Raw genomic sequence first — 16441 nt, 5'->3', positions numbered from 1 at the left:
CCCGGGACAATTCGGCCCCGCAGGCGCTTCCAGGGGGGCGTCCCCGTCCGCTCCAGCCCCTGGGGCTTCGGGAGCGCCGGCTGGGAAGCGGGAGCTCCGCAGAGCACCCGGGCGTCCGGGCCGCCGAACGCGCGCCCCTAGCCGTGGGTCCCGTAGCGGCCCCGAGGGGCGGGAGCCGAGCTGGGCGGCGAGGCCGGGCCGGGGGCGCACGGCGCCCCCAGAAGCGCGGGCTTCCCCCACCCCCGGAGGCGACCCCACCTCCCGCCCCCGCTGCGTGCGCGCGGGTGTCCGTCTGTCTGTCTTCTCTCTCGACGTCAGTGGGAATTTCCAGCCAGGAAGTGAGAGAGTGAGCGAGAGAGAAAGAGAGAGAAGTGCACCAGCGAGCCGGGGCAGGAAGAGGAGGTTTCGCCACCGGAGCGGCCCGGCGACGCGCTGACAGCTTCCCCTGCCCTTCCCGTCGATCCGGCCTCTCGCTGCCGCCGCCGCCGCCGCCCTCGGCCTGCGCCCCGCCGCCGGCCCCGCTCCGAGAGCCCAGCGCAGCCCAGGCCGGAGCCGCCGCGGCCGGGAAGGCGGCACTGCCGCGGCCCGGCCACCGCGCGCCCTGCGCTTCCCTCCGCCCGCGCTGCGGACATGGCGCGGCGCTGACTGGCCCGGCTCGGCGAGACCGCGCGCCCGCTCGCCCGGACCCGACCCGACCCGCACCGGACCCGCTCCGGCCCCGGCCGGCCGCTGCTCCTTCCTTCGCCGGCCCGCAGGCCCGCGCCGCCCGGGAGGGGAGCCCACAGGCGCAGGGAGGCCGAGCGCGGACTCGCCGCCAGGGTAAGCCGAACTCGGGCAAGTGGGGGCCACGCCGGGGACGTGTGGCCCGAGTCCCGCCACCTACCCGCCCCGCACCCCCTCTAGCCCTGCTCGGACTTCCTCATTCCTGCGCTAACCGCTGGGCTAGTGCGGACGGAGGACCAGGTTGACAGTAGTTGAGAGGCACATGGGCTCGGAGAGAGGGGCGAAAGGCACATCTGGACTTCGCGGGGGCCGCTTGGCCAGAGGGCCGTGGCTGCCCGGGCCGTCCTTTCTCCTCGCGTCCCAGCGCCAGGCGGGAATGGGGACCAGTGGGGGAACTCTCGCAAACTTTTCTTTTTTTTTTAATGTTCACCCCCACCCCCACCCCCTCCTGGCGTGGCTTGAGGGTTGAGGTGCGCTTCGGAGAGGGGAAGGTGGTTGGTGCAGTGCTGAACCAGATTTCACCTAAGGGCGTTCCATGAAATGAAAGCAGAAGTGTATGTCAGTCCTCTTGACTGGGAAAGCCCTCCCCAGCTCCCCCAGACTGAGTAGAACAGCCTCATTCCTTCATCTCCTACTTCAAAAAGAAGCCCCCACTTCTCTCTCTCTCTCTCTCTCTCTCTCTCTCTCTCTCTCACACACACACACACACACACACACACACACACACACACACACACTGACCAGCCAGGACGTAATATATTCACCTACTATAGGATCCGTATCTTCGTTTTCAAAAAACAAGGAGGGCCTGGTACTGATTCTACAGAGCCTGGCATTTGAGAAAAGAAATTACCTACTTAGAGCACTTTTTAGATACTGATTATGTAAAACATTTGGACAACAGCACCGTGTATCATGCATGACCTCTAAAACAAAAATAATGATATAAACAAAGCCTGTCCTAAATACAAGTTTTCTTATGGTCTATAAAAATAGATACCAATGGAGATGTTTGCCCTGATTTACTGGTCTGTACTGAAACCTAAATGGGACTTGATGATACAGTACTTGATTATCAAGATTTAAGACCTTTTCGTGGACTTCGTTAAGTACAGTTTTTCAGCATCGCAGCTTATTAAATAACTGTATTTAACTTAAAGATTTTGTTATAAAGCCCATAATCTGAGAAAATGACCATGGTATTACTAAAACATTTAATAACTCCGGTATACAAATGTTCTATACACTGGTGATCTTTGGTAAACACTGACGCTTGGCATCAAGATGTCTAGCGCTTATTTTTCTAGCAAAACATTTCAATAGAATATTCCTGAGTAGTTTAAATTGCATAGTGTTTGTTAAAACGAAAACGGACTCTTGATGTAAATAAAGTTCTTAGCTGAAGTATGTCGTTTTCCTGATTTTAATATTGTGCTTTCTAGAGATGAATCCTTTTACTGTTTGATGCACTAAAGAAATGTAAATAATTCAAAGTAAAGTATTTTTTGAGCTTCTGAGCTTGGGAAGACAGGAAATACAAAGATTTGTTTCCTGTAGCATTTTACATTTATCATGCAATTAAGTTGCTAAGAGGAGTTGAACTTATATCATAAATGGAAACATGAAATCTCCTGAAATTATTCATCGATATTGATATACCTGCAAGTCCTCAATGCCTTCTGGAGCTCGTTCAGATAAAATGTCTTCCTGGGCCACAGCCTACTGGACAAATGTGAACACAAAGAAAGGCTCATTATGTGTAGATTTCATGCTGGCACAGAAATACTGCTTGCTGTGAATAGTACATCACTTCTAACCTGTTTGAAAGACTTTTTAAAGGAAATACTATAATCCAATTAGGTGTTGGTGGGTTTGACAATTAGGGTTTGAAAATCTATTATCTTTTTTTTTTCAGATTTCAGTTTGATCTTGTGTTCTGCAGCTGGCATTCAGATGGGCTGAGTAAACACCCTGTTTTTCAAACCTAGTTAGTAAATACTAGAGTATGCATACAAAAATAGTTGTTCCCCTTTGTAAGTACTACTTTGATCTTTGCACTTCCTTCTTACTTCTACCTCTTCAACAAGTTCATCTGTGATGACTGTTGCCCTTGGTAAAGGTTTAGTCGGAAATAACTAGAATGTTAGATTTAGTGATCATATTCCTCGTATTTCTCTTGTCATGTTCCTTGGAACAAACTGAAGCTAGTTTAAGAAACTAATATTTAGGCAGGTTTTTTACTACTGCTTTCAGACTTCCAGATAATTGATGAAGTAAGTTACTACGTTCACTTTCAGGGATTGCTCATTGTGGTAGATAGAAGGTCCAGATAAAGACTTGGCGGCTGCAGGAATCTTGGACTATCATTCAATCAGCAAGATTTTTTTTTTTTTTACCTAATTTATGAGAGGTATTCCCCTGTTCAGAAGAGGTGAAAGTTCTGACTTCTGGGGGGAAGTGGTTACTTCATAGCCTTCAATTAGTTTGAACTTGGGAGAAGTAAGAACAGTATTGACATTTTAAAATAATAAGTTACAAAAATATGAGTTTCCATATGGATTTTTGATAAAGTACTGAAAATATCTTTTTTTTTCTTCTTCTTCAGAACTTGTTAGTAGATGTGGTCTTCGGAGCATGGAGATGATTACAATAGAAAGTGTATCTGGAAATGCAGACTAGTTTAACCAATAGAGTAAATACTCAGATTATGCTCTTCCAGTCTACAGATTGAACAGGAATCACATTTAGCCGGAATGGATGCATAAGAATTAATGGCTATGCAAATGAGCAGGGCGATTGTTGGTTTTATTGGTTTTCTGTTTATACTATGAATCATCTAAGGTGGCAAGATTGTTACATATTGTAAGAACAGAAAAAGGAAGAGAAGGAAAAAAAGAATTTTAGTGTCATAGGATACTTTTAAATATTCTACTCTTACATCTACATTTATGTCTGATTAGAGTTCATTGACAACTGCTTCTTGGTGACCAGTAAACCACATTGAAACAATTTGTGCTGCTTCCTGGGAATTAATTCTCACTTGCACTCTTGCACCTCCCACAAATACTGAACTCCCCTGTAGTGTTCTTAGAGGTGAGCAGGTAAGCCACCAGAAGCATATATACCCCTGTGAGTTGACCCTGTCACTCCTTAGGAGACCTTGAGGATTTTCAAGAACTGGAGGCATTCTAGTTCTGGGAAGGAATGTTTGGACTTGTGGTCCTACAAGTTAGTTTGGCTCCTTGACCTTTTTTTTTTTTTGAAACAATAAAGATTAATATTTGAAACCACATAATTTGGTAAAGTTAGTAGAGTAACCTAACCGAGACTCTTATCTTTGTAATATTTCATTAATGAGTATCTAGTGCCTCACTGTTAGAAAAAAAATAGCATTGTTTTCATGATGACAAACATGCTTTGTACCTTTGGTCTCTGCTATATTAGAGAAGGTGTTCCTGAGTGCAAATTAATGTGCTGTCTTTCATATTGCGGGTGAGGTTGATAGACCTACCCTTGAAAATCAATTTGTAGTTTAGAAAATAAGTTGTGAAATAATATTCTATTGCCTCACTGCAAATAATTTAAAGCCTAACAGTTTTACATTAAAGTAGGATAAGATGTCATTTGTTAAAAATTACAGAAGTCTCAAGAGTAGATTACAAATGAAAATATTTAATCATAAAAATTATCATTGTATTTTAAATTTTAAAAAGAAATCAATCAGTTATTATTCTCTCCTTAATTTCCTATAGTAACTAATAGACTTAATTGTCAGTAGTACAAGTTTCATCTGCTTTAATTTGTTGCCTATTTTTGAAATTAAAATAATGAAGTGGAGGCTTAATTCCCCATTACAAATTGGATTATTACTTTTTATTTATATTTCACCATTAGGCCAAAATCTTATAACCAGCTTTTATTCTGACCCATACTTTCAATAGGTATTAATGAATTTAAGCTATAGACTCAATTTCTTTTAATGGTGAGAAAAGATTCTTACTGATGGAGCTTTAAATAATATAAAGATTCTATATGGCTCATTCTTTAAAAGCCTAATTATTTTTAAAAATAATAGAAAGGAGAGGGAAAGAGCTATCTGAAAAATCAAAATCCTGTAGTTCCAACTAAAAAGAAATCATGTCAAATTTATACTGACAAAGGCATATCTAACATTCAGCGTTGTGCTTGTTGGTACATAGTGGGTCATCAGTAACTATTTCTTGAGTGAAGGAATGGCATAAGTTTTCTTTTGTTTGTTCAAAAATAGGGCAGCTGTTTTCTGCAAGGAACAAAAATTACACTATTTTGCCTTGCCTTCTGGGAAGAAAGAAACCAAAAACTAGTTCTTGCTTCCTAGATATTATATTCATATCTAAAGAGCACATGAAGTTTACTAGAACAAGGAATTTATTAAAAAGTATCCAGTGCCTTTCCAAAGGAAAGTGTTTCATTCTGAAAGATGAGTTTATGAACTGGAAAAAAAATGGCTTTTAGTTTCCAGTTTTAGAGGCATTTATGAAGCAAGGTAATAAAGTAATTGAAATGATAAAAGGTGCTTATGCAAGTAAAAAAATGTCACTTTTTGGCTACGCTACAATTTCTCTGAGCTCCACTGAAACTGTAATTTCAATATTAGTATCTCCAAAAAAGGAAACAATGCTCCAGGCATTGCTTTGTAATCCAAAGTTTGTCAAAGCCTATCTAAATTAAGCAATTAAAAAGTAAAAACAAAATACGTTAAGCCATCCAGAATTAAATACTTATCACCTATAAAAAACGAGGGGAAAAGTTACTAGCTGGTAAACCTCAGGAACAAGCAGGCAGGTAGTAAGGATACTGTATTTTCCACTTTCCTAGTTTAATGATTTTGCAATATCCAGGACCTCATGTCAGAGTTTCGTTGATTATTTTTCACTTGTAGCATTTTCAGAAAACTGTCCTTGAAACTCTAAATTTAACCATGTCTTCTATGTGGACACAATTTATAAAATCTACCATCCAGACTAGAAAAGAACACAATGCAGGCACTCCTAGGCTTTGTGTCCTGACCCCCAGGAGAGTTAGAAGCGTTTTATTGGAAATTGTTGATTTCAATCCACTCTGCTTTGCTGCCCACTTAATTCTGGTTCTGACAGTGACCTCTCTCATACATTCAGGTTTTAAAAATGAATTTTAAAAATTGTTTACAAATATTTCTATGTATAATCATTTCTATTGTTGCCAACAAACTGTGGAAGAAACTAAATGTTTACTTATATAACAAGTACACTGTAATGCTGTCACAGCAGTGTTTGTTAGTTAAAATAATGAGATATAATCCAAGTACTTTGGTAGCTTCCCTGCGAGAAGTCTTAGAGAAGGATAAATTCTGTGTTCCGTTACATAATCAGCTCAGTCTACAGCTTCTAGGCATGAAGAGAAGCATAAACAAAAACACAAAACTATAATGTTGTCCTTATCTTTACTGTATTAGGCAAAAATCTATGGACAATTCATACATTCCATACTGGAAAATAAAGCTATGGATTTTTCTTAGTTTTAGGGCTTTTGCTACATGAGTATTTGTTGGTGAGATTTTCTTTTTTCTAACTTGAACTAAAAAAATACAAAACACGCATAAAGTTAAGCACACCTCTATAGAAAGCATTTAACATTAAAAAAATTCAATTGCTATAATGAATTTTGTCAAAGTAGCAGCCATTTAAAAAATTATTTGTTATTATTGTTTATCATGTGATTTGGACTGAACATATTACACTGTTTCAATGTCAGGACATACCTTTCCCTTCCCATACCTTTTTATCTCCAGAAATCAATTCTAACAAAAATCAGGCATGAAAGAAGAAGAATTAAAAGTGATGACAGACTCCCTAATCAGTCTACCTGTTTATTGGTCCTGTGCCCACGCCTGCAATTCATTCAAATAGTGAGAATAAATTACTTGATTGTCTTAGAAGATATGCCTCCTGAGGCAAGAGTTTTAGGAATGGAGAGAATGACTATTTTTTGAGTGTTTTAACATGAATTCTTCATGTTCTGTTGATATTTGAAGAACTTCTTTGTCTGCTAGGTCTTAGGTATTGGTTTATTTTTTAGGATTTAAGTATTTATTGGCATTTGATCATTAAGACTTGGTTTATAAACTTCAGTGTTTTTTTTCTTTTAAACAGGGGCTGGGTATGGTGGTGAGGTCAAAGGAAAAGAATCCCTTACAATTTATAACATTTTGTATTATGCTCTGTGCATAATACAAGCATCTTTATGATTTATAAAGTTAAAATAGAGATGATACAGAAGGATGGAAGGAGTATGAATGGCTGTTTATATAGAAGAAATTCAAAGTAGAAAGAAACATGAAGAAGGTAAAGAATAAAAATTAAATTAAACTTATTTTTAGTTTTGTTGGGTGTTCAGGAAAGTACTTAAAGGAATACACAAAACCGTTAGTTTATAAAAATTAAAATTGAATATAAAATCTAGGCAGTAGAAAAGATTATTTATTTTTTTAATAGAAGGAGTGGGGGGCAGAGGGGCAAAGGGAGAGGGAAAGAGAATGTGAAGCAGGCTCCATGCCCAGCACAGAGCCCATCATGGGGCTACACCTCACGACCCTGAAATCATGACCTGAGCCAAAATCAAGAGTCAGACGCTTAACCAACTGAGCCACCCAGGAGACCAGAAAAGATTATTTTATAAAATGTATTCACACTGCTAATTTCAAGCCAGCCAGGAAGACTGGGAAAATGCTTTTTGTTGGGATTGATTACAATGAATCAAACACATACCTATTCCCATTTCCCATGCCACATTCATATGATTCACTCATTTATTACGCACTTAACATAGAGTAAGGTGTGGTGTGTGTGTGTGTGTGTGTGTGTGTGTGTGTGTGTGTGTTAAACCTATGAGCCTTAAAAGTTTGGTCAAAATCAAGGATAATAAAAGCATAGGTAAGGGCTTAGTGGGAGTGTTCTCTATAAAATTAGATCTTGAACTTTATTACTAATGTGAATATGAACAAGAAAAATAATCTAGAAAGTGAATCAGAATTCCAAAGAATAAATTCTATGTATCATGGATGACAGGGAAAGTGTCATGAGGAAAAGCGAGAGAGAGATTGAAAAGAACATTTTTATAGGTATTTCACTGTGGATTATACTGTTTTTGATTAATTGAAAACAATGGTTATTTCCCCCTCATTCTGAAAACATTGTAGAAGTCAGTTGTGATTAAGCAAACCTTAATACTCCTGGAAAATTAAAATCAAAAGCATAGTATTTGACAATTAAATGTATTTGCTTGCTCTCATGCCATAACATTGCATTCGTTTGAGAAAATAGCTTTATGGCTTCTTTTCATGTCTTTACCCAATTTCCCATTTTAGGCATTTAACTAAATTTAATAAGCACACATTAGAACATTTTAATATTTCCTGACTATTTTAAGATTTTATTTATTTGAGAGACAGAGAGCACAAGCAGGGGGAGATGAAGAAGAAGCAGACTCCCCACTGAGGAGGGAGCCCGATGCGGGGCCTGATGCGGGCTCGATCCCAGGCCCCTGGAATCGTGACCTGAGCCAAAGGCAGACACTTAACTGACTGATCCACCCAGGCACCTCTGACTATTTTAAAACATTACCTTAGCAGTCATTTATCCTCAAGTTCTTTTTTATGATGGTCAGGGAAGTATCCCATTTCTCTTAGAAAGTGTGCTGTAACAGCCAAATAGGAATTAGTCCAAGTTGTTTACAAAGGTAGTTCAATCCTGTGTTGAAATAGATGGATGATCGGGGGGCAGTTGTGCTATATTTACTAAATATTTGTTAAACTGAAGGGATCCAGTCATTCAAGGCAAGTCACAAAAAATAGTAATTTTATTGCCAAGCTGCTGAAATATCTTCACATCGATATCTTCATCAGTATGCCAGTATCAAATTTATGATCATCCTCATTCACCAAATTGCAATCCTTCCCCCACCCCCCATGCACATTAAGAAATGCAGTTGTTAGCCCACTATGATCCGTTTGGTAGGTTCCCCATGCCAGAAATCTAGGAGCCCATTCTTCATGCATACTCACTTATCTCATCCAGTTACCAAGCTCTGTCAATTCAGCCTCCTCCTCGTCTCCAGAATCCATCCCTTCCTCATTGAATTTCTAGCTTTCATTTTTGCATTGTCTCCTGATTCATTATCTCCTTCTACTCCACCTTTCATTCCAGCATAAAGGTCAGCTTTCTAAAGTGCAAGTCTGATCAAGTCCCAATCTTTATATTTCTGAAATGAATCTCTGTTGTCTTCACAAGCTGATTCCTGTACAGCTCACCTCCCACCCTTGCTCCTCACCCATCCCCTATTTCTCAAGTCGTCCACATCAATTTTTGGTTCCTTATCCTCTGTGTTTTCTCACTTTGAATGCCTCTGCATATGCGCTCCCTGTGTGAAGAGTGTCCTTTCCTTCCTAGCCAACTACTCAGCCTTCAGGGGTGGTTCGGGCATCGTCCTTTCTCTCTCTCTCTCCTCTATCCATTCTCCCTGACCTCTCTGTGAAGTTATGTGCTTGCATTCCGTGTTCTCTTGACTTCTTATGTTTTCTAGACAGAAAATATCTTGAGGGTGGGGATTTTATCTTACTTTCTCTTTGCATAGTGCCTGGTAAGTTTGCTAAATGAGTAAGTGAATAACTAGACAGAGTGTCAGCAGATATTGACTAGGTAGCTATTGATTAAGGTGTGTGGCTCCGGGCAAATTAACTTCTCTGGGTTTCATTTTCTCGATGTATAAAAATGAGAAGTTAGACTAGATGACCATTTACATCTAAAATTACTTGTTTTGTTGATGTGATAGTATTATTTGGAAGACTTCAGATTTTCTTGCTGTATTGAGCAAGATCACCGTAAGGGAAATGCATGTGAGAAGGTACAAAGATAATTCTTGACTGTCATTATGATAATATGAGGAACTGTTCATTTCTGGATTATGAGTTATCATTTATGGTCTTAGTCTAGTTTCTTTCTGGCATCAGGTGTTTCTGGGGTTGCATCTTTTTGTTATTAATCAATCTCTACCATAAACTTAAATTCATATTTCTCCAAAGAAATTGAAGACATGCTTGATACAGAAATTGCATATAAAATTCAATATTTTAACTCTAAATGGGCTCAAGTTCTCATTAATTATAACTATAGTTGGAGGAGGAAAAAAGGGAAGTGGTAGTAATGTAAATGCAGTCCTCATGTGTAGAACAAGAGCATAATGTCTAAAATCGACAAATTGGGGCGCCTGGGTGGCACAGCGGTTAAGCGTCTGCCTTCGGCTCAGGGCGTGATCCTGGAGTTGTGGGATCGAGCCCCACATCAGGCTCCTCCGCTATGAGCCTGCTTCTTCCTCTCCCGCTCCCCCTGCTTGTGTTCCCTCTCTCGCTGGCTGTCTCTATCTCTGTCAAATAAATAAATAAAATCTTTAAAAAAAAAAAATAAAAAAAAAAATAAAATAAAATCGACAAATTAAGAAAAAAAGATATAAACATAGTGTTTGCAGATATGAAGAGAACCCCCAGGAAAACTAAAAAGAGAAAATGAGGAGTAGATGAAAGTCAGTCACTCTGAAAAGCAGGATTGGAGATGAGGAGAGGTGGGGTAGGGGAATCTTTACTGTTTTATAGCAGCTCTTCTACCTTTGCATAGTAGGATATGTTTTTTAACCATTAATTCATTTGAATATACATCGGATCCTTTCCATGTGCCAGGTTCTAGGAACTGGGAATACTGAACAAGACAGAAATCCATAATTTCATGGAGCTTAGATCATGTAACGTTTTCACTTTTAAAAATTTTCTCTTTTCATTAGCCTTTTTTAAAATTGAAGAATCACATAAGTAAAAGATCATATTAATCATGAGAGTACAGCTTTAATGATTTACCTCAAAGTGAATACACTTAGGTGGGGCTCTAGAAAGAACATTACCAGCATCCTGAAAGTCCTATTTCTGACCCTTTATAGTCAGGACCCCTACCCTTCACTCTCATTTAAAAGGTGTCACTAATGACTTTTGGATTATATGCATGTTGATTCCAGGAGTCCACATATAAATTCATCCACATACAATTGAGAATTGACTGAATGAATTCATTACTCCAAGGTGCTAATAATGAGCCTCACACAAGTATGAACCGTGCTATGGTTAAAAGCCCTACGGTCAGTTCATTTGAGACTTTAATCACTAAACTACGTTTGTAAAAATAGAAAACAAATCACATTTCCATATTAATTTGTCATTTATGAGTTTGAGTAATTATTTAGTTTCTTGCCCAGCATTCAGTGTCACTGACAAAGAGACATGGGAGAAAAGAGCATTCACATCAGACCTTATCAGACATGGAAGCGAATGTAGTTCACTTCTTTCTTCCTTTACACATCGACATCTGCATAAATTGAAGGATTTATCCATGTGAGTGGTCAGTGTGGAAATGCCTTCCTAACTAGATTTAAGGACGGGAGGTTCCCTGTATAAGGCCTGATTTTGATGCTTGCAAGTCATCATTTGTGTGTTTGTGTAATTGGAAGATCGCGGTTTTTCTTATTTCTTCAAGGAAACCCTTTTCTCCCTCCAGAGCAATTGTCACTATATCCATAGAACCAATAAGTATTGCTGGTTCATATGATTAATCCTTTTCATTTAAAACATAAAGGATATACTTTTATAGATACGTGAGGATAAGTAAAAATGAAAATCCAAACTGAAGTTGTCATACTCAAATATAAGAGAACTTGTTTTCTCTATATCTGATCGAAGTAATATTAATCTCTAATTCATAATTCTTGAGGTCTACTTCCTCTTCAGTCTCCTCCAAAATGGTGCTCAAGACAAAGCCCAGACATGAAATTAAAATTTGGTTGTACTCCATTTTTTTAATTAAGTCTTAATTTTTTTAGAGCAGTTTCAGGTTCACAACAAAATTGAGGGTAAGGTACAAAGATTTCCCATACACCCCTACCCCTGTGTATGCCTTATTTCCCCACTATCAGCAGCTCCCATCAGAGCGGTACATTTGTGACAGTTGTTGAACCTACATTGACACATTGTAAGCACCCAAAGTCCATAGTTTGTGTATGGTTCATTCTTGGTGTTGTGTGTTCTTTCGGTTTGGACAAATGTACAATGACGTGTATCCATCATTATGGTATCATACAAGAGTATTTTCACGGCCCTAAAAGTCCTCTGTGTTCCACCCATTCATCCTTCACCCCCTACCCCCACCATCATACTCTATTTTTAGAGAAGAAATCTATAGTAAATCAAATCCCTTTCTGATACCACCTGAACGAAAGACCTCAAACTTTGTGTGAATGTATTGAATTAGTTTTTATGTGGAAATGGAAGGCAACAATATCTCAGGAATGACTTCAGTTATAACATGTAAGGTTTTATCTAATTTACTGTAATCTTCAGAGAACTTCTCTAGCTATATAAATTTAGATTCACCATACTTCATCTGACTATACTATCAACAAAAATAAATTTTACTTAGAATGGCATCTGCCATTTAATATATATGACACTTGATTATAACATGATTAGAAAATGTCCAGAACATCTTTTTGACCCTATAAATTTCAGTCATTTATGATTAAGAAAACAGGCATAGGCAAAGATTGATACTTATGGAACATATTAGAATGTGTTCTGCTCTTTCTAAGAAAATCCCTGTCCTCCATGGGTACAGTGGACATGATACAGCAAGAATTTATGTGCTTCTCTCACACAGGAAAAGAAGTTATATTCACTCTGTTTTATTGATTCTAAGAGGTACTTCTCCCCCCTCCCAGGATTCTCTAGGTATCTTTCTGTTATTGGTTTCTAATTTAATTTTATTGTGTTTAGATAACCTATCTGTATGCTTTCACTTCTTTGAAATTTATTGAGACTTGTTTTATGGTCCAACGTACGGTCTGTCTTGGTGAATGTTCCATGTGCACTTGAAAAGAATGTGTCTTCCACAGTCATTGGAGTGTTCAATACATGCACTTAGTTTTATTAATGACATTGTTCCTACATTTTCTATATCTTTACTGATGTTCTATTGATTTGCTTTCATCAATTACTGAGAAAGGAGGGCTAAAAATGTTGACTATAATTGTAGATATGTTTCTTTAGTTTTGCCACTTTTGCTTCTTGTATTTTGAAGTTCTGTTAATATGCGCATATGCATTAAAATAGTTATTTCTCTGTGATGAATTGACTCTTTTGTTCTTAAGAAATATTTCTCTTTGCCTCTGGTAGTATTTCTTCTCTTGAAGTCTATTGTATCTGATATGTTAGTATAATCTGCTTTCTTATATTTAGTACTTCCATGGTATAACTGTCCTGACTTCCCGTCTTGATACTTTTAAACTATATGAATCTTTAATATTAAAGTGCAATTTCTATGAAAAGCATATACTTGGATCTCGCTTTTTCTGTCCAGTCTGACCATCTCTACTTTCTGTTGGTCTGTTTAGTCCATTTCCATTGAATATAATTATTGATATGGTTGGGCTCAAGCTACCATCTTGGCAATTATTATCTACTTGTGCCATCTGTTCTCTATTGGTTTTTTTCCTCCTTTCCTGCCATCTTTTGAATAAATTTATTTTTAAATTCCATTTCATCTCCTTCATTGGCTATATTTTAAACTGTTTACTGAGGGACTACAATAGGAATCCTTGACTCTACCACAAATTGATACTATAACATTTCATATATAATATAAGAACTTGAGAGTGGTATACTTCCACTTGTCCTTTTCCCTTCCTCTGTGCTATTTTTGTTACAAATTTTACTTCTGCATACGTTATAAACCCCAAAATATATTGTGCTTTTTTAATAGCACACAAGAAAAAAGTCTTATATTTACCCACGTTCTCATCATCTTTGGCATTTTTCATTCTTTCATGTAGATCCAGATTTCTATCTGGCATCATTTCCCTTCAGCATGAAGAACTCTCCTTAACAGGCTGCAGGCCTGCTCAGGATGAATTCTCTCAGCTGTTGTTTATTTGAAAAATATCAATTTCACTTCAATTTTTAAAGGTTATTTTTGCTGAGTATAGAACTGTACACTAATCTTTTTTTTTCCTTTCAGTATTTTCATCATTGTTTCTGATAAGTCAGCCATCATACTTATCATTATCCCCCCCCTTGTCCCTGGATGTTTTTAGGATTGTTCTCTTTAGCATTAATTTTTATCAGTTTGGTTGTGATGTGACTAAGCATGGTTTTGTCTTTATCCAACATGGGGATCTTTGAGATTCTTGGATCTATGGGTTGATTTTTTTTTAAACCAAATTTGGAAAAATCTTGCCCATTATTTCTTCAAATATTTTTTCTTCTCTCTCCAGGGCTCTAAATGACGCATATATAAGACCACCTGATATCGTCTCACAGGTCACTAAAGGTGTCTTAATTTCTTTCTGCCTTTTTTTCTTCATTTTAGATAGATTTTATTGACTAATATTTAAGTTTATCGATCCTTTCTTCTCGTGTTTAATATGTTGATCAGGTCACCTAATAAAATCCCATTTTGATTTAGAATTTTCCATTAGTTCTTTTTCTTTTTTATTTCCATTTCTCTTGCAAGATTCCCTATCCATTTATTATGTTCATCTCCTCCTTTATATTCTTGGACTTATTGCTATTAACAGTTTTAAAGTCATTGGTTGCTAAATCCATAATTTGTGTCATTATTTTCTCTTGAGTCATATTTTCCTACTTTGCATGTTTTGTCCTTTTTATTGTACATTGTGGGTACTACATTGTGGAGAGTATATATTTTTGTCTTCCTTTAAAGAGTGTTAAGTTTTGTTGTAATAGGCAATAAATTTACTGGTGAATCACCTGGTTTTATAAAGTTGAGCTTAGAATAGCCTTTATTCTAGGGTATTTCCCTTATTCCAGTAGCATGGTCTTTCTGGGGTCACAGCTGAACACTCAGATTGTTCAGTGATGTCTCTTCACCCTGGGTGATTGGAACTTCAATGTTTCTCATAGGGTCCCAAAACTTCTGGAATCTCCATTCAGCTCTTAGATCCCTAGCAGCCATTTTTCTAGTAGGCTTTACAGAATCTTTTCCTGCACTAGTACAGCTTAGTATGTATTCATTAACCAGAGGTGACCCTTATGAAGATTTCTGAGCTTTTTTGTCTGTGTAAATTCCTCATTTCTGATATCCTGCCCAGTGAGATTTCTGTTCTCTGTTTGGACTCTACTTCCTTGTGTCACGGTTTGGAACATAGTCTCAGTCAAAAAGTGAATTTAGAGCTCACCTCAAGTGTTTCCATGTCCAGTGTCTTCCATTATTGCTTCAAATATCTTGTATAGTTTTACAGTTGAGTTGGGCAAGTTCAATAATCATTACTCTGTCATGACTGAAAGTAGGAGTCCACATTTTGACAAATCTGAAATTGCAGTGTTTCCTACTATTAATATAATATCAATTTTTAAAAAGTACTTAGTATTTACTAATTTGGTGATACAAAGAAGCGAAGCTCTTGTATCTACTTTTTAGGCATTTATATCCACTTAAGAAGATGGTAAATATATAAAGTTAAATTGTCGTAGGCCAGTATGTTGTCAAGTGTAAAATCACCAGTGCACCTAAGTGGTATAGCCTTTGTGTGGACTGCATAGCTGTAGGTTACAGAGGAAATACAGGGTTTCTGGGCAGAGGTCAGATTTGAGTAGAGGCTTGAGGTGATATGTAAGTAAGAAAGATGGCATTTCAGGATGCAAGGCTACCATGAACAAAACACAAGGTGGAAATGAGCAAGGCATTTTTGAATGATCAGTCTGTCTATGATAAAAGGTTTTGGTTAGGACGCAGTAATAGATGATGTTTATAATATGATTTAATGTAATAATATAATAAGCTGAGTGGTTGAAGGCTTTTGACCTTATAAAGGAGAATAGTAGGGAGGCTACTACTGACATTCAGAACCAAGGCAGTGAAAGTTCAACTAGGGTACAACAGTGGGAATGGAAAGGGGGAGGCAGATACAAGAAATAATACAAGAAAGAAATCAGCAGAAATTGGTTATTGACTGAAAATGTGTGAGATAAGGAGAGGGAAAGGAGAAAAAGGTGACTGAATTTTTGACCCTGAGTACCTGAGACAATGATATATAGGCAGAAATTGGGCAGTCAAGAACAGAGCCATTGCTGCAGGAATGATTAATTTGATTTTAGATATTAGAGAGTTGAAGATATTAAAAGCTTTATAATTTTTTTAATGGTATCAGTGCTTAAAGCTAATAACAATGTATTAATACTTACATTTTGAAGTCTTTATAGTACTAATTTATTCTGTTTACATTATAGCATTTTTGGCTAATGTACTTGTTTTCCTTTGTTTTATTAGGAACTGGATAAGCAAATACAGTAAAAATGAGTACAAAGTGGGGTTAGGGAGTGGGTTCTGAATAGGACCCTAACAAAGAAAATGTAATAACTGAATTACCAAGATAACTAACCCATACCCTATACACCCTCCATTTCCTGTGACACCTACCATGTTGCATTGCTTTTGTCTGTTTGTCTTCCTACTTACTAAACTGTTGCATTAGTTAGCTTTTGCTTTGTAAAAAATTACCACAAAGCTAATTAACACAAACATTTGTTATTTTTCTCACTTTGATGGGCTCTGTAGGTCATCTGGTCTGGACTGGCTCTGCTGATCTCTGA

The 16441-nt window shown here is 38.1% G+C and overlaps 1 protein-coding gene across 5 annotated transcripts in view; it reads left to right on the top strand.

Annotated features, from left to right (window-relative positions):
- Nucleotides 1-440: 440 nt before the first annotated feature.
- NFKB1 (nuclear factor kappa B subunit 1) overlaps nt 441-16441 on the top strand; it is a 110748-nt gene continuing 94747 nt past the window's right edge. For 2 of the 5 annotated variants that reach the window (XM_045792587.2, XM_045792596.2), the window contains exon 1: nt 687-819. The gene's annotated coding sequence lies outside the window, so the exon portion shown is untranslated. Of the gene's footprint in view, nt 820-16441 lie in introns of all 5 variants that reach the window. The other 3 variants (XM_045792580.2, XM_087863956.1, XM_087863957.1) reach the window with 3 other exon arrangements.

Source organism: Ursus americanus, chromosome 8 (assembly GCF_024610735.1).
Source record: "Ursus americanus isolate L20-20 chromosome 8, mUrsAme1.1.p, whole genome shotgun sequence".
In the NCBI taxonomy this organism is placed as follows: domain Eukaryota; kingdom Metazoa; phylum Chordata; class Mammalia; order Carnivora; family Ursidae; genus Ursus; species Ursus americanus.
Note: the sequence above shows the minus strand (reverse complement) of the source record. Positions and strands in the feature narration are given on the sequence as shown.